Source organism: Hyla sarda, chromosome 5, assembly GCF_029499605.1.
Source record: "Hyla sarda isolate aHylSar1 chromosome 5, aHylSar1.hap1, whole genome shotgun sequence".
NCBI lineage: Eukaryota > Metazoa > Chordata > Amphibia > Anura > Hylidae > Hyla > Hyla sarda.
In genome coordinates, this window is record NC_079193.1 from 30,546,358 (window position 1) to 30,570,446 (window position 24,089).

General features: G+C 48.4%; 1 protein-coding gene across 4 annotated transcripts in view; it reads left to right on the forward strand.

The window, feature by feature from the left end:
* The window catches only part of RUNDC3B (RUN domain containing 3B), a 238,260-nt gene that overhangs the window by 90,983 nt on the left and 123,188 nt on the right, over positions 1 to 24,089 (forward strand). The gene's annotated exons all lie outside the window — the stretch shown is intronic.

A 24,089-nucleotide genomic window follows, 5' to 3' on the forward strand; every position in this document is an offset into this window, starting at 1 on the left:
TTAAAAGCAGGGAGGGGGTTAGGGATAGATGGGCAATAGGCAGGGACAGAAAAAATATATATAGGATGGTGGGAGCTACTCTTTAAGGCTATGTTTACATCTGGAATCAAGGAAAATCTTTGTGCGGGTACTCCGCAGACTGTGGATTCCGGCATAATATGCCGGTGCTAGGACCGCATCTGGCGCAGAAATACTGCCGTGTGCACAGCGCAGCAGAATCCCATTGAATACAATGGGACTCTGCTGCTGCGGAATCTCTGACAGAATTCCAATGCGGTATTCTGCACGGAAATTCCGGACGTGTGAACATGGCCTTACTGTTGGGGATAGCGGGAGAGCATGTTTACTGGTATTACTGGAGCTTTTTTTGTATGTACAAATATAACAGGTAATAACTCATCAGTTGTTTGTCGCTGTAAGATCCCTATCGTGTTATTCTGTTTTCCATCTGTTATACACAGTACATTTGTATTATACATCACGTATACATTTCTTTTTCGTATCTAGAATCTCTTCTTCTTTAGCCTGTGATATTGGATACTCTGAGACAGTGTCCTAATCTCATCATGATCTTTATATGGTTTCAGATGATGAAATTCAGAGATGCTATATCCCATAAATTGCGCATTTCTGTTACTAGCAGTTGCCCCAGGTAACGTATATTATCTCTGGCCATAGTTGCTACATTATTAGTTCCATCTGTAGGAAATTGTGCCGCTTGAGAATAGTTTTGAATATTATTAAAGGGGTACTCCAGTGGGGGAAAAAAAAATTTTCAAAGCAACTGGTGCCAGAAAGTTATACGGATTTGTAAATTATTTCTATCTAAAAATCTTAACCCTCCCATCAGCTGCTGTAGGCTCCAGAGGAAGTTGTGTAGTTCTTTCCAGAGCACAGTGCTCTCTGCTGACACCTCTATCCATGTCAGGAATTGTCCAGAGTACAAGCAAATCCCCATAGCAAACCTCTCCTGCTCCAGGCAGTTCCTGACATGGACAGAGGTGTCAGCAGAGAGCACTGCGGTCAGACAGAAAATAAATTCAAAAAGAAAAGAACTCCCTCTGGAGCATACAGCAGCTAATAAGTACTGGAAGGTTTTAGATTTTTAAATAGAAGTAATTTACAAATCTGTTTAAGTTTCTTGCACCAGCTGATTTAAATATAAATTGTTTTTCACCAGAGTACCCCTTTAAGTTTCTCTGTACCATCTAAACATAGATTAGATGACCCTATGGTGGTGAGTATAAAGTACTATGGGTAACACAAGTTCTGGGGGCAGCTAAATGGAGAAGAGAGCAGGTAAAGAAATAAAACACACATTCCAGTGTCACTTCACGCATCAAGGGTGCAGTAAGTGCTGCAGCGAGAATGAGGGTACCTGCAATTGTCCACTATGATGGATAAACAAAAAAATCTGACTATTTGTCACTCCTATTGCCACATCACAAAACCACCCAAAACTGGTAAACAGTAACTCCAAGGTGTAAATAAAATGTTAACAAGGAGAAGTAATGATAACCCATACTACATAGAGTGAAAAGAGTAGAGGACCCTGGGGAACCCCGACAGCGAGGGGAAGAGGAGAAGAAGTAGAGCCAGAAAACAAGACGCTAAAGGAGCGGCCAGAGAGATAGGAGGAAAACCAGGCGAGAGCAGAGTCCTTGAGACCGATGTAGCGGAGACTACTGAGGAGGAGTTGGGGATCCACAGTGTCAAAAGCCGCAGAGAGGTCCAAGAGAATCAGTAAAGAGAAATTGCCATTTGATTTGGCCGTCAATGTCCAACCACTAACCTTGCTGTACCCATCAACTCAATGCATATCCTACAATATATAACCTGACTGACGCTATAAAAAATCAGGATACCTGGGTAATTGGAGCCAACTGATTACTGTATGGAGTGGAGAAGATGGTCCACAGAAGCAAGATAGGACATTCCTGTGACCACATCCTGCTGACAGTTCAACCCACATGGGTGTGACTATAGGTGTGGCTCCTTGCTCCTCACCAGTCCTTAATGATTATCCGAAATTCAGGGATAGCAACATTTGCTGCTGCCCACAGCATACACAGCTTCCACTTAGTACAGATGACAAGACTTCAGATGTGTTTCAAAAAACACTCTTTTCTGGGATATGTCATTCACTATTCACTAAACTCTATAAAATTAGACTGATACTCAAAATTAAACTTCTTGTATAAAAATAAACTTAAAGGAACAGTCTAGTGAAATATAATCCAAACGATAGGGGTTAAGTTATAGATTGGGGGCGTCCCAGCACTCAGACCCCCTGCAACTTATCCTCTATACTTTGGATCTCCTGCATGGGGCCCCGCAGTCTCCCTGTAGTGGCCGTTCTGACCCCCGCAGGAAGCTGCAGCCGGTACAGCCCTCCATTTATCTCTATGGTGTACATGGAGGGGGCGTGTCGGCAGGCGGAGATCGTGGGGGGGGGCTTGGGTTGTCCCAGCGCTTGGACCCTCCGTGATCTAAAACTTTTCCCCTATCCTTTGGATAAGGGATAAGTTATATATCACCAGACTACTCCTTTAAAGTGTACCTCTCATGAGACAAAGAAAATGCTGCAGACATAATCTTTATCTGGTGCAGATCCTGTCCTATAATCCTGATTTTTTTTTTTTATGGCTCCTAATTCCCTTGTTTATGTTGCTCACACTGCACGCAGTTCACTGAGGAGGAGTTCCCTTACATCTCATGTGGAAACTTTCTTCCTCATTCCTCAGCTGGCTACTCTGTGCACTGAGGCTCTGTGACACGCCCCCGACTCCCACAGCAGGCTGATTGACAAGCCAGGAGCCTGTTCAGAGCCTGCTTGTCCCGCCAACACTTCCTCTGTTTTGTCTCCATACAGGAACACACAGGCAGAAACAAGACAGTGAAGGGACTCCTAGTGGTAACAAGAATATATTTTTTTTTTCACCCACAAATTTACACATTTTTTAAAGACTGTATATATTACAATTATACATTTATACAATTATATATTTTACACAATATAAAAAAAAGTTTTTTTGCAAATGACAGTGCCCATTTCAATAAATATTTATTTATTGCAATAAAATAAAAAAGGGGATGTACATAAAAAAAAAGATAGACACAGTAACGATCCGCCTTGTGTGAACGGATGCGTGGGGACTACACGTGGAAGACAACCAGGACAAGGGATATCCAGCACCACAGTATCGGATAAGAACGTAGCTCTTTATTGTCGAATCAGTGACAGGAACATACACAGAAAGCACGCTCAAAGGAGTGACGCGTTTCGTCGGACATAGCCGCCATAGTCGTACTGCATACGTTCTACTGATACGTTCTTATCCGGTACTGTGGGGCTGGATATCCCTTGTCCTGGTTACATAAAAAAAAATATGTAAATGTCTACTTGCTCTTAGTGTTCTTTTAGTAAACTACATAGAAAATTCCGCATGGACATCTAATCACAGAGATAACTCCTTTCATACCGTCGTAATAAAAAACTGCTAGATAGTCTTCGTTACTGTATTAATAATTTAACTTCAGCAGAACATGAAGAAATTAAAAATTTACAGGATAATAATTGTCACAATTGCTCTACTTTAAAGGAATATGGAAAAGAGACCAAAAAATGATGTTCCGATTTCATAAAAGGGGAATTACAGGATTTTTTATTTATTTAACTATGCTTGAGGGGCTGTAAAGTTAGAGTAGTTCCTACTATAGTGTCTGTACCTATGTTTTATAGTGGTCTCACAATTCTTATGTGATCTTTGCCCCAACATTTATTTTGAAATAAACAGGTTTTCCCAGGTTTCAGTGCGGCCCGAGACATTAAATCACTAGTCAGGCGATCAGAGGAAGCCTTTCTGTACTTCAATGGGTGGAGCCACCGCTGGGTGGGAAGGAGATCATTCTGCAACTAATTGTATTTTGGAGGCACCCTGGTTAGAAAACACTGGTCTATTGAATGGAATGCAGCTCATTTGTGTTTTTTAGTGGGTGGGATGGCTGATGTGTGGGAGGGAGAAAAGTGACCTCACACTTACAAACAAAAGTTGATTTATTAGGGTGTATTCACATCTAGGATTTGTGGATATGGCAGCCGAACCCAGCGGGATCAACCCTGCGGGATTTCAACGGTAGTATGTTCGTGTCTCTGAATGGCTCACTTTGCGTCCATATCTGTTTTTCAATTGGACTAAAAAGCGCTAAAAAGTGTGGTTATAAAAAATAAAATGAAAAAAAAAAAGGGTTTGGGATGTTACAAATCTTGAGGGGTAAAATTAGAATACTAAGCTGCCCCCTCCTAAATGGTAGCCAGTGAAGTGGGTATTTTGCACCCTCGTTGTGCCCATTGCTCTCCACTTTTGTTTAAAACAATGCTTGATATTGCCACAATCTAATATTAATGGCCTATTCTTAGGACAGGTCATCTGTTTTAAAAGCCTAGATAACCGACTAATCAAACAGTATGCAATGAGCTCTTTATCCCCCTCTAGTGGCTGCTGCAGGCTGACAGAACTTTATGATAGAACTCAACACTGTAGAAAATTTGGAGTGTTATACCAGATAACTCGTTTCAATAATTTCCAATTTCTTCCAAAAACATAAGCGCTGAAATATAAAACATGCATGAAAATGTAGACTACATGGAGCAGTGTTTGGCTGGGAGTTGTAGTTTTTCAACAGCTGGAGGCACCCTGGTTGGCAAACACTAAATTATTGACCCAATCACACTTCCTCTGGATCAACACATTAGGGTTATAACAGTGTTTCCCAACTAGTGTACCTCCAGCTGTTGCAAAACTACAACTTCCAGCATGCCCGGGCGTGCTGGGAGTTGTAGTTTTGCAACAGCTGGAGGCACCCTGGTTGGGACACACTGACATATAAATAAACACTACACTAGCACTGACTGGGCTACCCTTTCTATACATTCCATAGCTGACTCAGCATCTTACTGTATGTTCCTAGGTTTTCCCTGGTTATAGTCTTCTTTTGGATATTGTACCCTACAGGTGAACCATTAAAACTCCATTGTGTTAACCAAATACATTAATGCAGAAAATCAATGGCCATTTCCTAACCATTTAGAAGAGTGGCCATAACCTAATGGTGTTTCCAAAGCACAAATTATGCAGATGGAGCAAAGCTGAATGCTTCATTTAACTCTTTGGGATAAGGTTGTTAATGCATTGTGATAGCTCTTAGGTTAACATTTATGCTGATATCTTAAATTTAGACTTATTCTAAAAAAATGTTGAGTAACTTTGTTAATGTTATGTATTACTAATCCCATACTGATCTTGTATTATACTCCAGAGCTGTACTCACTATTCTGCTGGTGAGGTCACTGTGTACATACATTACATTACTTATCCTGTACTGATCCTGAGTTATATCCTGTAAATCTTTTATTAGAAAAATATAAATCATAACAAACACAGAACCAGCACAACTTTGCCATAATGGAAAACAACAAAATGAAATAACATAAACCCATACTTTTCAAGAACAAAAATCCTGCCTAAACGGCCAGCCCAGCTTTTCCTAAAAATACTAATACTACACCAAACATAACCAAACACACTCACATGCATGCATACCTAATGTGCAAAAACCAAAAATAAAATTGCATATTTAGCTTTAACAAAAAAAATAAAAATAAAAAAATAAAAAATAAAAAAAATTAATAAATATTATATATATTGCAAACATAAAACAACCCAAAAAAGTCCACAACAGATACAAAAATACAACAAAAAATAAAAATAAAAAAATAAAATAAAAAATGGTTCGACTGCCATCTATCACTACTATAAACACTATATAATACACAAACCAAGATATAAAACAAACAAAATTATAATATTTACTATATATACTATATACATACTATATACATATAACCTATATACACCTATAAATATAAGAAAACACACCTACAAATATAATAAAACAACCTACTCTAAACTGCCCCTTCACCCGCACCACCCACCCTCCTGTACATGGGTCAGAGTCCATAGAGTCCATAGTCCTCAATGTCCAGTCCATAACTGACCCATGCCAGGTCCACCAAAACAAACAACCACCACCACCCACAAAAACACCCTCCCAACCTAGAACTCCTCCCAACCAACTTTACCATAACCAGCTTTATAATATACAAAAACAAACAATACAAACCACTTTAGGCCCAAGTTCGGTGCCTGTAAGCCCTACATAACTTTAGCGTCTGAAAACAAAACAAAAAGCTATGGTGCACATGCATTAGCCCACCACCAGGAAGAAGGATGGCAATCCTGATACATACAAAATAATTACATTCTTTCCCTAACTGCACCCTACCTCTCACCCAACCATTATCCCTAAAAATAAACTGACCCTACTATCACCTTAACCCTGTCCCTACATCACGGTCCCTAACCAAAACCAGGGTACTCTACCCAAAAGGTCTAGTACCTAGGGCACATCAAAACAAAACCCTCTCCATAGGAGAGAAGCCCTACTGGTACCAAGACTGCCATACTCCAAAGACCTGATCTTCCCAAGGTCACCGGTGATGTTCCTACAGACCTCCACCTCGGAGAGGACTTTCCGCTGTGTAGACACTAAACACCGTGCATTCCACGTGTAGTACCTAACCACTAAACTGACTAAGAATAAAGTGCCCCGATCACGGCCACCCAGGGTCCTGAATGCCCCATAAGCTCATTCCGGATAGGTAAGGCCGGCAAGTTGACTCCAGCCGATGGAAGCGCCCACCCGGTTGTAGACCCCTATATTAAAGGGACAATGAAGCAAGAAATGGTCCATGCTTTCCAGCATGTCCCCGCACTCTTCTCGGGGACACCCCCGGTCATCAGATCTCCTACACTTCAAATTGTCCCTCACATATAGCTTCCCCTGAAAGCAGCGCCAGGCCAAGTCCCAAAACTTCTGGGGGATCCTTTTCATGTTTAAAAGATACAACCCCACCCTCAGATCCCGACCTGGGCAGTCCCTGAGCGCCAGAGGCTTCTGGAAGTGGGTCAACAGAACCCGTTTGTCAAGGAACTGCCTTGACTGGGTCCTGATCTCCCACACTCCCAGACCCCACCGACGTATCGCCTTCAGAGTCGGGGTAGCGTAAGCCGGAAGGTATCCATGGGGCGTACGGAGGTCCTTCACTTGCCCTCCTGTCTCCCATTCCTGGAAGAAAGGCCGAAACCACTCCCTGCAGGAGAATACCCACGGAGGAGCCCTTTCTGACCAAAGGTTTGAGATGTTGGCTTTCAAGAAGGTGTTCGTTAAGAACACCACGGGGTTTACCATAGATAAACCCCCTAGTCTCCTCGTGCGGTACGTAACCTCCCTCTTGACTAGGTTCATCCTGTTCCCCCATAACAGATGGAAAAACAGGCTGTAGATCCTAGTATAGTAAGCCTCTGGCAAGATACATACACTGCCCAGATAGATAAACAAGGGAAGCAGGTACGATTTGATCAGGTGTACCCTTTCCCTGAGGGTCATAGACCAACCCTTCCACTGATTCACCTTCTGAGTGGCATCCTGGAGCTTACCATCCCAGTTTTTGGTGGGATAATCATCCTGGCCGAATGTGATGCCCAGAAGTTTTGCTGACTCTTGGGGCCCTGGAAGGGTGTCCGGGAGATCAAACGTGGGATCTCCCCCTCCCAGCCAGAGACTTTCACACTTATCCTGGTTGATCTTAGACCCGGATGCCTCCGAGTAGCGGTCCACTTCCGACATCACCACATCGACCTCCTCTCTCGAGGACACGGAGATGGTGACATCATCAGCGTACGCCACCACTCTCTGGGCGACATCCAGCTCCGCCAGACTCATCCCGACTCCCGCCAACGGCCCACAATCTACCCTCCGGATGAAGGGATCGATTGCGAACACGTATAAAAGCGGGCTCAAAGGACAACCCTGACGGACTCCGGACCCCACCTCAAAAGAGCGGCCAGACCAACCGTTCACCAGTGGGAAACTCTCTGCCCCTGCATACAAGATCTTAAGCCAATTAACAAAAGTACTCGGTAAGCCATATCTCAGGAGGACGGACCAGAGGTACTCGTGGTTCACCCGATCAAATGCTTTGGCCTGATCCAGGGACAGCAAGTACCCCTTCCAGAGACCTGCACTACTCCGCTCCACTGCCTCCCTGACACTAAGGACAGCACTTAAGGTGCTTCGGCCTGGAACAGAGCAGTGCTGGGCCCCCGAAAGGAGCCGGGGTGCAAACTTCGCCAGCCGATTAAACAGTATCTTGGCCAGAAGTTTCCTGTCCGCATTGAGAAGAGCTATGGGTCTCCAATTCTCAATACGGCTGGGATCTTTACCCTTTGAGAGAAGAATCAGGGCTGACCTCCTCATTGACTTCGGCAGAGTGCCCGAGGAGAGACACTCATTGAATACCTCAGTCAAGAGGGGAGCTAAAGACTCCTTAAAGGTCCTGTACCACTCGGATGTTAAGCCATCCGGACCTGGCGACTTCTTAGGGGCGGGCCCCTCGATCGCCAGTCTCACTTCCTCTTCCCTGATTTCTTCTGCCAAAACATCAAGAGAGGGGTCTACCCCTGGCTCAGGAAAGGTTTCAGCCAGGAAAGCCGACATCCTGTCTCGATCTAGATCCTTCCTTCCCAAGAGGTGTGAGTAGAAGGATCTGACGACCTCCAAAATCCCTGATCTGGACCGATTCAGAGATCCCGTACTATCAATCAGTCCTGAGACCACTTTACTACTCACTGACATCTTACAGTTTCTGTAAGGGTCGGGCGAGCGGTACTTCCCGAAATCCCTCTCAAAAACCAAAGATGCGTGCCTATCGTACTGACACCTCATCAGCAAGGACTTCACTCTGGAGATATCCTCACGGCTACCTCTAGTCGAGACGAGAAGCTCGAGTTTCCTCCTCAGACCCTGATACAGGCGATGCCTGTTCAGGGACCTGAGGCTCGAGAGCTGGCGGAAGAACCCCGCAACCCGCTTCTTGAATATCTCCCACCACTCTGACTTACTACTACATAGGTCCAGTAAAGGTACCTGACTCTGAAGAAAATCCTCAAAGGACTGTCTTATCTCCGCTTCCTCCAGGAGGGACGAATTCAGCTTCCAATAACCTTTACCCATCCGGGGGGTCTCTGAAACATTCAAGGAAAAAGAAATCATACAGTGATCGGAGAACTCCACCTCAACCACGGACACTGCGGAAGAGACGGCTTCCTCCTTTAAATAAAACCTGTCTATTCTAGACCTGCAGCTACCTCGATGATAGGTGAAACCCGCGTGGCCTGAGGGGCTCCGGATGTGGGCATCCTCTAGGCGAGCTTCCCTAACTATACTATTGAGGGCTATGCTATCATAAGCCAACCGATCATTGGAGCCTCTCCTATCTTGGGATCTCGTGACAGTATTGAAATCCCCTCCAAAGATCACCTGTCGGCTTGTAAAAAGAAAGGGCTTAATCCTCATAAAGAGATCTTTTCGTCCCCACTTTGTTTGTGGGGCGTAGATCTTAATAAGCCGAAGCTCTTGCCCCTTCATGAGGACATCTAAGATCAGGCACCTCCCCATTTCTAACTCAATAACCCGTCTGCATTCAAAGGACCGCCACCCCACTATACGGCTCAGCCGCAAGAGACCAGTGGGAGGGGCCGCGCCTCCACTCTCTCCTGGCTTTAACCAGGGAGGCTAGATCTAACAACCTGGTCTCCTGTAAAAAGAAAATGTCGGCATCAACACGGCCGAGAAAATCAAAGGCTGCGAATCTAGCTGTATCAGACTTTATGTTGGCACAGTTAATAGATGCCAGCGTCAATGGGGTGAGTGCCGCCATCATGGGTGATTGAGTTAGATGGCCCTAACCCCCATTATCTCTGTTTTTTCTTCACCCCCTCATCCCCAGATGAGGAGGCTTCTTTCTCTTTGGACCGTTTTTTGGATTCTGATTGGTCCATTTTTGAATCCCCATTTCCACCTGGCTCCGGTTTGGCCCCATCCCCTGAGGAAATTGCCCCATCAGGACAGGGCCCAGTTCCCCCCGGAGGCTCCCCCACTTCAGGCACCCCATCCTCGACCCCCCCCTCCATGGAGGGGGAGGATATGTCATCAAGGACAGAGTACCGGTTAGACAGATCAATCAGAGGGGGGGCAGGTAAGCTTCCGCTTGGGACCTGGTCCATAGGACGAGGACTAGAGGGCTCCGACCCCTTCTTTCTCCCTTTACTGCCCTTTTTTTTTGGCCTCTCTTCACCTTCCTCATCCACACTTTCATAGTGGGAGGAATCGGAAAGATCGGCCTTGCTGCCCTCTTCTTTACAGATTCTCCCCATTTCCTCATCCAGCACATTCTCCCCCAGGGCCTCAGCAGTTTCAGGACTAACCTCTGGAGCAGGGCCAGAAGCTACCCCTGCCACATGGGAACTCTCCAGTTCCCTGCTCCTTCTCCGATTAGCCTCCCGCCTCAGCTTGGCGGGACTTTTCCTCTTCACTGACCCTGTTGCACCTTCTCCCGCACTCGTGCCCTCCCCAGCTGAGGCAACATTACTGCTCTCCCCAGCCAAGGTGACCGTCGCACGGGCAAAGGCGCTAGGACAGCGGCTGAAAGGGTGTCCTAAGACACCACACAGATGACACCTGATCTGCCTACAGGATGCGGCAAGATGACCTACCCCATCACACAGAGCACAGACCTGCACGGTACAGGCTGCGCTAAAGTGAGTGGGGCTGCCACACCTGTGATAGACCTTGGGCTGCCCCTGGTAGAAAATTTGGATTCTGTCTCTCCCAAGAAAAGCAGCTGATGGGATGTGGACAACAGTGCTCCCCGAACGCTTAAGTTTGACGGAAAACGTCCAGGTCCCTGACCAGATCCCATGTTCGTCATAGTTCTTTTTCGGCATGTCCGTCACATCGCCATATCTGCTGAGCCAGGTCATGATGTCATAGCAAGATAGTGACTCGTTACGTGTCAATACGGTCACTTTCTTGGCCAGATTCTGACGGGATATCGCCTTTACGGCGAAATCCCGCCAGCCGGGCTCGCTTTTCACCACCTCATAGTTCGACCAGAAAAGTTCCAAACCCTCCGGTCGAACGAAGCTGATGTCAAACTCGGAAGTACCATAGGGGTGGATCAGGGCAAAGATGTCACTTGCCCTGAATTCCATCTGGAGGAGGAGCTCAACCACCTTTCCCCGAGGGGGACACGCATCTTCGCCCCTCCACACCAAACGGACCACATTCCTACGGCCACTTTCCTGCCCGGATGTTGGGAGGGACCAGACCACCTCCCCGTTTTGTTCTCGGAAGGCGCCTAAGCCATGTCTTTCTATCCAAAAAGACAGGTCAACCTCACCCCTCCCCTCTACATGGATTGACCTGTCTCCCCTACGTAGAGCCTCCAGGAGGCGCTGTTGCAATTGACCCCCAGAGCCAGATGGAGATCCCCCGGCAGTGACGCTGGCATAGCTTCTGGGAGAAGCAGCCACTACCGGGGGGGCAGTCGAACCAGGACCAGACCCCAAACCAGGACCCTTGTTCCTAATGTAAGCCTCAGCCATAACACCTCTCTTTTGCATACCACTACCACTCCTCACCTGTATTTCACAAACACCCCTCTCTTGCACCCCACTTGCACCCATCTCTTGCACCCCGCTTGCACCCCTCTCTTGCACCCCGCTTGCACCCCTCTCTTGCACTCCGCTCCCTTCATCCATACTGCTACTACAACTCCTCCCATGCACACTGCCATAACTCACATCCTGCACATTACCATTTTTATTCACATTTTTGCTCTCACTTTCACTCTTGCGTACACTCTCCCTTGATGTGTTACAGGCCGGGCTGGCTGGGTCTATTACTCCAGGTATAAGGGTTGCTGGCTTAATGATTGGAGCTGCACGGCTCTTCTGTCCAGTGTCTTTGGGCACAGACACAGACTCCGCCCCCATCATATGTGGCCCCGCCCCGCCGATTTTGACGGGAGCTGTCCCTCCGGACGCACTCCCGCCCCGCCTACTGCGGCTGACGCGCAGGGAACCTCCTCCTTCACAGTGCCAGGATCGGTACCGACTGCATCACCTAGGGGACCGCCCCCTGAACCAACAAGGTCCGGTGCCCGAACACTCCCCCCCCCTCACAGGGGAGTGCCCTGCAGTGCCAGGACCTGTACCGCCCCCCGAACAAGGGAATATGCCACCATTTTCTGGTGCCTGGGCACCCTCCCCCCTCACAGGAGGGTGCCCTTTTTTTTCTATCGCACCCTCGGCCATTTTGGGTGCACTACTGTATCCCCCATGCTGGCCCCGCTCCACTACAGAAACGGGGTCTGGCAGGTTGGGGGACCCAGCATCCTGAATCGGCTTCTCAGCTGACTCAGACTGCTGGAAAGAAGAAAAGACAAACTTAACTTGTCCTTGCGTTTTCTTCCTCTTCCTGCCCTTCGCTTTTTTATTCTTCCTCTCCTCCTCTGGGCCTAAATCCTCTCCAAAAGAGAAGTTTTCCAGACGGGTGGGGGACTCCTGCATTACAATCGCCCGCAGGAGACCCCCATCTGCCAAGCCGCTGCCTTGACTGCAGTCACTGCCATCATCATTATCATCATCATCCTCACTGGAGGTAGGTAAGGCCACCTGAGCCGGGTTCACACGGTCTTCACTCAGGGTAAGTGGGGGGTCAGGGGTAGCAGTGGTGTCACACACAGAATTAGTATCCATATCCCCCTCACTCACATTGCTCTCCTCACCTCCTTCACCTTCCTCCATCTCCTCCTCCTCACTCTGGCAATCATCATCATCATCTCTGGAGACCGGCATACCAGAGAAACGAGCACCATGGACAAACTTCTCACGGAAAATGCCGGCACCTTCCACAATGTCAGACCTCATCCGCACAATCTCCTCCACTTTTTTCTTTAATGTTTTTACCTTAGCGGCAAATGCTGCCTTCTTGGCCCTGGATGACTGATCCACTTGGTAGCGGGCAAATTTTAAATCCGCTCTTATTCCTCTGAGCTGCTTCCCAAGCTCCTCATATTGAGCCATCTTGGCCTGCATTCTGGAAGTGAATATTGCCAGGGATTCCCTTGGCCCCTTTACCCCCCATTGCTGGGGTTCTGGGGAAACTGATGTAGACGCCTTTACTCCATTCCTCTGCCTGGATGAGCTTCTTGGCCTGGATGAACTTTTGCTAGAAGCTTTGCAGCTCCCAGCTGGGGATGGGGGAGGGGGCCCCACATTGCTGTGGGCCCTGGTCGATCTTCTGACCCCATCCTGGCTTCTGGCCGTTGCATGTTCGCGCACACACCCCTCCGGCCTAGAACGGGGAGCGCAAAATGAAGTCCTGGATTCCCGGGGCTCCATAGCAGAGACCCCTACCCAGGAGTCTGCCACACACCTGGGGAGGGGCGGAAGAAAAGTCTGCTTCTCTGGAAGTTTGCTGGAAGTCACAGGAGCACAGACACACCCAACCTTACTCCAGAGCTGGACTCACTATTCTGCTGGTGAGGTCACTGTGTACATACATTACATTACTTATCCTGTACTGATCCTGAGTTATATTTTGTATTATACTCCAGAGCTGTACTCACTATTCTGCTGGTGAAGTCACTGTGTACATACATTACATTACTTATCCTGTACTGATCCTGAGTTATATCCTGTATTATACTCCAGAGCTGTACTCACTATTCTGCTGGTGAGGTCACTGTGTACATACATTACATTACTTATTCTGTACTGATCCTGAGTTATATCCTGTATTATACCCCAGAGCTGCACTCACTATTCTGCTGGTGAGATCACTGTGTACATACATTACATTACTTATCCTGTACTGATCCTGAGTTATATTTTGTATTATACTCCAGAGCTGTACTCACTATTCTGCTGGTAAGGTCACAGTGTACGTACATTACATTACTTATCCTGTACTGATCCTGAGTTATATCCTGTATTATACTCCAGAGCTGTACTCACTATTCTGCTGGTGAGTTCACAGTGTACGTACATTACATTACTTATCCTGTACTGATCCTGAGTTATATCCTGTATTATACTCCAGAGCTGTACTCACTATTCTGCTGATGAGGTCACTGTGTACATACATTACATTACTTATCCTGTACTGATCCTGAGTTATATCCTGTATTATACTCCAGAGCTGTACTCACTATTCTGCTGGTGAGGTCACTATGTACATACATTACATTACTTATCCTGTACTGATCCTGAGTTATATCCTGTATTATACCCCAGAGCTGTACTCACTATTCTGCTGGTGAGGTCACTGTGTACATACATTACATTACTTATCCTGTACTGATCCTGAGTTATATTCTGTATTATACTCCAGAGCTGTACTCACTATTCTGCTGGTGAGGTCACTGTGTACATACATTACATTACTTATCCTGTACTGATCCTGAGTTATATCCTGTATTATACCCCAGAGCTGTACTCACTATTCTGCTGGTGAGGTCACTGTGTACATACATTACATTACTTATCCTGTACTGATCCTGAGTTATATTCTGTATTATACTCCAGAGCTGTACTCACTATTCTGCTGGTGAGGTCACTGTGTACATACATTACATTACTTATCCTGTACTGATCCTGAGTTATATTCTGTATTATACTCCAGAGCTGTACTCACTATTCTGCTGGTGAGGTCACTGTGTACATACATTACATTACTTAACCTTTATTATACTCCAGAGCTGTACTCACTATTCTGCTGGTGAGGTCACTGTGTACATACATTACATTACTTATCCTGTACTGATCCTGAGTTATATCCTGTAGATCTTTTATTAAAAAATATAAAACATTACAAAAAGAACAAACATCACCATAACAATAATACAAACAACATACACCTGTATAATATATACAAAAATGAGTCCATATTAGTCCAAAAATGTCCAACCAAGTATCTTCTGGTCCAGCCTCATTCTCACCAAACACACCGCTATAATAACAACAACTACTAAACACTCTACAATAATAATAATACTTACAGTAATAATAATAACAGTAATAATAATAACAACAATAATAACTAAAAAACTGGTCCGGTTGCATTTCCCCACCCAAAATAATAAATATGTCAAACCACCAACAAACACCGCAAACAGAAAAACACAATATACAATGTATTTTTTTTATTTTTTTTATTTTTTTGTTTTTTTGGCCCTGAGCTGGTCCCGCATCCCATGCCCCCAGTACATGATAACAGACGTCCATGAACCAGTCCAGGATTTTTTTTTTTTTTTTTTTAATAAAAAGTCCCACACAGAAACCCCCCTCCCCCCATCTACCCACCACCCAACCTAACACTGAACCCCAACACAACACAACCCCTAGAAAAAAAACACAATATATATATATATATATATATACATATATACACATATACATAAATGTACAAACAAAACAAATATATACAAAATAATGCAAACTATACAAACCAAACAACAAACAACAATAAGGCTTTTCAATCACACAAACCCCTAAAGCTCAAGTTCAGTGCCTGCAAGCCCTATATCACCATATATCTACAGCACAAAACAAAAAGACTAATGTGCCAGCATCAGCCCACCACCAGGGGGAGACAACAAGCTAAGGCACTTTAAAGGCAGAGCCCCTCCACAGACGAGAGGCCCTGCCAGCACCCAGCCTCTCGTACTCCAGAGAACGCACCTTCACCAGGTCACCAAGAATGTTCCTAACCACCTCACCCACAGGGAGGATTTTACGCTGCGTCGACACTAAACACCGTGCGTTCCACGTGTAATACCTGACCACTGAGCTGACTAGGAATAAAGTGCACCGGTCCCAGCCTCCAAGGTTTCTGAATGCCCCATAGGCCCATTCCGCATAGGAGAGACTGGCCAGCCGAGGCCAACCAATGGAAGCGCCCACCCTGTTGTAAACCTCTGTGTTAAAGGGACAATGAAGCAGAAAATGCTCCATGCTTTCCAGCATGCCTCCACACTCTTCGCGGGGACATCCCCGGTCATCAGAGCTCCTGCACTTCAGATTGTCCCTCACACACAGTTTCCCATGGAAGCAGCGCCAAGTCAAGTCCCAAAACTTCAAGGGGATCCTGATAGAATTCAAAAGCTCTAAACCCACCTCCAGATCCCGACTTGGGCAGTCCTTGAGCGCCAATGGCCTCTGGAAATGAGAAGACAGGACCCTCTTGTCAAGGAATTTCCTCGACAGAGTCCTAATCTCCCACATCCCCAGACCCCACCGATGAATAACCTTCAGAACCGGGGTAGCATAAGCCGGGAGATGCCCGTGTGGTGTGCGAAGATCCTTCACTTGCCCTCCTGTCTCCCATTCCTGGAAGAAAGGCCGAAACCATCCCCTACAGGAGGATACCCACGGAGGAGCCCTCTCTGACCAGAGGTTTGCTATATTGGTCTTAAGAAAGGTATTCACTAGGAACACCACAGGGTTGACCATACACAACCCCCCTAGTCTCCTCGTACGGTAAGTAACCTCCCTCTTCACTAGGTTCAGTCTATTCCCCCATAACATTTGGAAGAACACACTGTAGACCCGGGTCCAAAGAGGTTCTGGCAACATGCATACACTGCCCAGATATATCAGCAAAGGGAGCAGGAAAGTTTTCATCAGGTTAACCCTTTCCCGGAGGGTCAAAGACCAACCCTTCCACTGATCCATCTTCTGAGCGGCGATCTTAAGCCTGCTTTCCCAGTTTTGTTTGGGGTAATCCCCTTGACCAAATTCGATGCCGAGGACTTTTGCGGATTCCTGGGGCTCTGGAAGGGCGTCCGGGAGATCAAAATCAGGATCTCCCCCTCCCAGCCAGAGACTCTCACACTTATCCTGATTGATCTTGGACCCGGATGCCTCCGAGTAGCGGTCCACCTCTGACATCACCCATTGGCCTTCCTCTTGTGAGGAGACAAACACGGTGACATCATCAGCATACGCTACCGCCCTCAGAGCCAAATCTGGCACCACCAGGTCCATTCTCACCCCCGCCAACGGTCCACAATCAATTCTTCTAAGGAAAGGATCGATTGCAAACACGTACAGCAAAGGGCTCAAAGGACAACCCTGACGGACACCAGACCCAACCTCAAAAGAGCAGCCAATCCAACCATTCACAAGCGGGAAACTCTCTGCCCCTACATACAAGGTCTTAAGCCAATCAACAAACCCCCCTGGCAGACCATATCTCAGAAGGACAGACCAGAGGTACTCATGGTTAACCCGATCAAACGCTTTTGCCTGATCCAAGGACATCAAGTACCCCTTCCAGTGGCCAGCCCTACCCTGCTCCACAGCCTCCCGGACACTGAGTACAGCACTAAATGTACTGCGGCCCGGAACAGAGCAATGCTGAGCCCCCGAAAGGAGCCGGGGTGCAAACTCCACCAACCGGTTAAACAGCACTTTTGCCAGAATCTTTCTGTCCGCATTGAGAAGTGCTATGGGACGCCAATTCTCAATGTGGGACGGGTCTTTACCCTTTGACAGGATGATCAGCGCTGACCTCCTCATTGACTTTGGCAGAGTGCCCGAGGATAGACACTCATTAAAAACCGCGGTCAAGAGGGGAACCAAAGTGTCTGTTACGCCGAGCGCTCCGGGTTCCCGCTCCTCCCCGGAGCGCTCGCTACACTCTCCCCACTGCAGCGCTCCGGTCAGATCCACTGACCCGGGGCGCTGCGATACCGCTTCCAGCCGGGATGCGATTCGCGATGCGGGTAGCGCCCGCTCGCGATGCGCACCCCGGCTCCCGTACCTGACTCGCTCTCCGTCGGTCCTGTCCCGGCGCGCGCGGCCCCGCTCCCTAGGGCGCGCGCGCGCCGGGTCTTTGCGATTTAAAGGGCCACTGCGCCGCTGATTGGCGCAGTGGTTCCAATTAGTCTGATCACCTGTGCACTTCCCTATATCACCTCACTTCCCCTGCACTTCCTTGCCGGATCTTGTTGCCATCGTGCCAGTGAAAGCGTTTCCTTGTGTGTTCCTAGCCTGTGTTCCAGACCTCCTGCCGTTGCCCCTGACTACGATCCTTGCTGCCTGCCCCGACCTTCTGCTACGTCCGACTTTGCTTCTGTCTACTCCCTTGTACCGCGCCTACCTTCAGCAGCCAGAGAGGTTGAGCCGTTGCTAGTGGATACGACCTGGTCACTACCGCCGCAGCAAGACCATCCCGCTTTGCGGCGGGCTCTGGCGAAAACCAGTAGTGACTTAGAACCGATCCACTAGCACGGTCCACGCCAATCCCTCTCTGGCACAGAGGATCCACTACCTGCCAGCCGGCATCGTGACAGTGTCCTTAAAGGTCTTATAGAACTCAGATGTTAAGCCATCCGGACCGGGTGACTTCTTGAGGGCAAGCCCATCAATAGCCATCCTGACTTCCTCTTCCCGGATCATCTCTGTCAAAACGTCAAGAGAGGGGTCTACTCCTGGTTCAGGGACGGTTTCAGCCAAGAAAGCTGATACCTTATCTCGATCTAGATCCTTCCTTCCCAAGAGGTGCGAGTAGAAGGATCTGACGACCTCCAGGATCCCTGATCTGGACCTTTTCAAGGATCCCGTACTATCAATCAGTCCTGAGACTACTTTACTATTCACTGACATCTTGCAGTTTCTGTAAGGGTCGGGCGAGCGGTACTTCCCGTAATCCCTCTCAAAAACCAAAGATGCGTGTCTGTCGTACTGGCACTTCATCAGCAAGGACTTCACTCTGGAGATATCATCACGACTACCTCCAGTCGAGACAAGGTGCTCAAGTTTCTTCCTCAGGCCCTGGTACAAGCGGTACCTGTTTAGGCTTCTGAGGCCCGAGAGCTGGCGGAAGAATCTCGCAACCCTTTCCTTGAAGATCTCCCACCACTCTGACTTACTGCTACAAAGGCCCAGCAATGGTACCTGGCTCTGAAGAAAATCCTCAAAGGACTGTCTTATCTCCGCTTCTTCCAAGAGAGACGAATTCAACTTCCAATAGCCTCTGCCCATCCGGGGGGTCTCTGTGACATTCAGAGAAAACAAAATTAAACAGTGATCGGAGAACTCCACCTCAACAACAGACACTGCTGAAGAGACGGCTTCCTCCTTTAAATAAAACCTGTCTATCCTAGACCTACAACTACCCCTATGATAGGTGAATCCCGCGTGGCCTGGGGTGTGCCGGATGTGGACATCCACCAGGCGAGCCTCACTCGCTATGCTATTAAGGGCGACGCTATCATAAGTCAGCTTGTCTCTGGCACCTCCCCTGTCTTGGGGCCTCGTGACAGCATTAAAGTCCCCTCCAAAGACCACCTGCCGACTTGTAAAAAGATAGGGCTTGATCCTCATAAAGAGACACTTCCGGTCCCACTTAGACTGTGGGCCGTAGATGTTAATAAGGCGAAGTTCTTGTCCCCTCATGAGGACATCTAAGATCAGGCACCTCCCCATTTCTAACTCGATAACCCGTCGGCATTCTACCGCTGCGGTAAAAAGGACCGCCACTCCGCTTTACGGCTCGGCCCCAAGAGACCAGTAGGAGGGCCCATTCCTCCACTCTCTTTTAGCCTTGTAGATAGATGACATATCTGTTAGCCTGGTCTCCTGCAAAAATAAAATATCAGCATTAATATGGGCAAAAAAATCATAGGCAGCAAAACGAGCTGTATCTGACTTAATGCTGGCGACATTAATGGACGCCAGCGTCAACGGAGAGGGTGCCGCCATCGAGGGTGATTGAGTTAAACAGCTTTCTTTTTCCCACTCCCCTTCTCACCCTCCACATCAGAAGAACTCTTCACCCTCTTTAGAGAAATAGAAGTGTCCATCTCACCAGTCGTCGTTTTACTTTCCTCATCTCCGGATTCTAGGCCAGTATCTTCCCCTGAGGACATAACCTCCCCAGGGGAAGAGGACTCGGCGCCCCCTGGAAGCCCCTCTGCCACCTCCCCCTCATCCTCCCCTTCCGAAGAAGAGGAGGAGATGTCCCTGAGGGGTCGGAATCGATTGGAAAGGCCAACCAGAGGGGAGTCAGTTTTGCCTTCCTTTGGCACCTGGACCAGGGTGGGAGAAGATCTCAAATCTCCCTTTTTTCTACTTGTACCCCGCTTTCGTGTCTCCTTCTGCCATCCCCCATCATCCTCCTCCACGCTATCTGAGGAGATGGCACCTTCCTCATTCTGGATCCTCCTGACCTCCTCATTCAACTCGCCATCCCTCGGGGTCTCAGCAGCAAGGTTGGCCTCTGGGACAGAATGAGAGGTCGTCCCGGTGACCCGGGCTTTCCCCATCACCCTATCCCTTTGGCGTTTATCAAGACGTCTTAGTTGGGCTGGTGTCTTTCTCTTGCTGATCCTCACTGACCCCTCAGTTCCTCCACCCCTGCTAGTCCCCTCCCCAGCAGATTCCGGCTCGTGATCTTCACCCGCTGGGGACAAGACCGCATTAGCGAAAGAACGAGGACAACGACTGAATGGGTGACCTAAGTCACCACACAGGTGACACCTAATCTCTGCACAAGATGCGGCAAGATGGCCTACACCCCCACACAAGGCACATTTCTGCACCGTACAGTTTGCACTGAAGTGTGTGGGGTCACCACATCTGTGACAGAGCTTCGGCTGACCCCGGTAGAAAATCTGGATACGATCCCTACCGAGAAAGGCAGAGGATGGAATATGGGTAACTGTATTTCCTGAACGCTTAAGTTTTACCAAAAACGTCCAGGCTCCTGACCAGATGCCAAACTCGTCCCTGTTCTTCTGCGGGACCCCCATTACCTCGCCATACCGTCCTAACCAGGTGATGATGTCAACACAAGAGAGTGATTCGTTACGGGTCAAAACGGTCACTTTTTTTATTTCGTTTTGCCTGTACGGCAAAGTCTCGCCAGCCGGGCTCATTCTTTACCAATTCATAATTCGACCAGAAAAGCTCAAGCCCCTCTGGCCGAACAAAACTGATATCGAATTCAGGAGTACCGTAGGGATGTATCAAGGCGAAGATATCGACTGCCTTGAAGCCCATCCTTAGCAAGAGCTCAACCACTTTGGTCCTTGAAGGACACATATCTTCGCCCTGCCACTGAAGACGAACCACATTCCTACGGTTACTACCTGCCCCGGCTGTTGGGAGGGACCACACAGTATCGCCCCCTCTTTCCTCTCGGAAGGCAGAGAGACCGTGTCTCTCTATCCAGAAAGACAGATCAACTGCTCTACCCTCTACATTAATCGACCTTTCCCCCTTTTTCAGAGCCTCCAGGAGACGTCGCTGCAATAAACCGTCCCTAGAGTCAGGAGACGAGGAAAATATTCTACTTCCCCCAGCAGTGACATTGGCATAACTCCTATGATCTGTCACCACTGGGGGGGCAACCGGACCAGACCCTACACCTACACCACTGCCAATGACAACATCCCCACCACCCCCAATAACAACATTAGCACTTCCCCCAACAACATTGTTTCCAATAGCCTCATCTGTAGTCCCATCACCACCACCCCCAATTACAGCAACAGCAAAATCACCTTCTCCAATAACATTAACCTCCATCCGCTCCCCAGTCATACACCCCGCACCCCCATTTACCTTCTCATTCACTCTAGCTGGACCAGAAATAGCAAATCCGGGAAACGAGGATGATGATGATGTTTTTCCCTGTTTTGCCTCAGCATCACGGGGCACTGGGGCTGGGACAACCTCCGCTGGCCCTTTAAGGGACCGGGCAGCATGCTTGCCCGGTCTAGAGGAGGCCCCAGCCCTGTTCTTATTAGTGCCCTCCGCCTCATCAGCATCATCTCCAGTCTTCTCATGGCGCCGCTGATCAATGGGATCAGCGGCACCAATGCAAAATAAACGTTTTTCTTTACTTTTAGGAGTGTCTGTTATGCCCTTTGTTACCTCCGGCACTGAGTCACCCCCCTCTCCCACAGGGGAGCGAACTACAGCACCGGAGTCTGCCTCTCTGCCCACTGCTGGGCCGCCCTCATTGTACGGCCTTGCGGCCGATGCCTTCTCTGCTCCATCCCTGCTACTGCAAACAGGCATGGAGCTCTGTGCCCTTTTAGTATCTGTACTCTCCCCGCATTTTGCACCGAGTCCACCACAGAACACGGGCTGGGCTGGGTAACGGGGCTTGCACAATGAGCTGACCCTGCGGCCGACTCAGGGTTTACAGGGAGGGGGGTGTAGATGTAACTCACCACTTCTTGCTGCTTTGGCTTGGTCTTTTTCTTCTTACCCCCAGGTGCCTCATTTGGGAGCTCATCTCCAAACACCAGATTCTGAGGACACACTGGGGATTCCAGCATGCGGATCTGGGCCATTAGCGCCCCTCCCTGGTAGCTGCTGTCACTGTCCTCTCCTGAGTCGGCAGGTGATACTGCTGGTTGCTGTGCAGGGGGCCGACTGTACGGGGCCTGCTGCTGTTGCCGCAGGCCACCAGGTGGATCTGGCTGTAGTTCTTCCTCCATCTCCTCCGCATCATCCACCTGGCTCTCAGGTTGCAGCCCCATCAACCTTTTATTTTTTTCTTCTTCTGTCACCCTGAAGCGCTCCTCATTTTCCAATTTTTCTTTAAATGGACCACTCTTCTCCAGTAATGCTGCTCTCCTCTCCTCCAAAACTTGCATGTCAGCCATAAGTCTTTTTATCTCTGCCTTGATCTCAGTTTTTTTCCGTTTAGGAGTTACCTTAGCTCTGGCACGGGCACACCGCAGTTCCTCTCGGAGCCTCCTGATGGCCTTACAGGCGTCTTCATACTCACGGAGGTGACTTTTTACCCGGGAGGTATAGGTGGAAATAGACTCCCGGGTCCTCAGCACTCCCCAGCCTTCCTCACTGAGGTCGGCTTCACCTCCGTGAGCACTCTGCCTTCTTCCGGACGAACCCAGCTTTCCACTGGCAGCACCCAGCTTTCCCAAGGAGGATCCCACCTTGGAGCTTCTCGCCTCTGTGGGGGGAGTTGGAGCAGCATTGCTGCGACTCCTGGTGGAACGCCTCACCCCCAAATCCTCCGATGTTCCGGCCGCTTGCTGGCTCCTACTGCTCCCCTGCGGCCTAGTCCGAGGAGCAGAAGCCTGGGCCTCGCCTCCCTCACTCATGCCTGGAAACCCACTCCCTCCCTGGGGAGGAGGAAACAGGCCCCAGGTGGAACAGATGGTAATTCCCTGGAGCTCAGGAGACACAGCAGACACACAGCACAGCTGAAGCACGACCACACACGCAACTAATGGGACTAAACATGGGACTGACTGTCTTAATTCCCCTCCTGCCCTGCTGGATTTCTGACCATTACTGCCCACTACCTCAAGGTCCCACAACATGTGTGTCCATTCCTGGCCAAAATACACCCAAAAAATACAGGTCAACTCACCACTAGTTTGATAAGGCACCAGATATTGGATACAGAAACGCTGACAACTATGGGCCGCATCCAATGTACAAAAGGAGTCCATGCAAGGGGAGATATAGTCCGGCTTCCAGAACAAAAATATTTAAAAGACAAAACGTTTATTAAAAGTAGAAACACAAAAATGACACCAATGTGTTTCGAGCTGAAGATAACTCTTGGTCATGGACTAAGAGGTATCTTTAGCTCAAACGCATCAGTGTTTCACTTTGTTGTTTTAAGTTTAAAGTTTTGTCTTTTAAATATTTTTGTACTGGACGCTGGACTATATCTGCCCTTGCTCGGACTCTATTCCCACAAATATTTGTCACAGCTTTTAGAAATAGTACCTCCTTGTGCCATCTCATCAGCCCCCTGTGCCATTTCATCACCCCCCTTGTGCCATCTTATCAGCCCCCTTGTGCCATTTCATCACCCCCCTTGTGCCATCTTATCAGCCCCCTTGTGCCATTTCATCACCCCCCTTGTGCCATCTTATCAGCCCCCTTGTGCCATCTCACAGCCCCCTTGTGCCATTTCATCACCCCACTTGTGCCATCTTATCAGCCCCCTGGTGCCATCTCATCAGCCCCCTGTGCCATTTCATCACCCCCTTGTGCCATTTCATCACCCCCTTGTGCCATCTTATCAGCCCCCTGTGCCATTTCATCACCCCCCTTGTGCCATCTTAT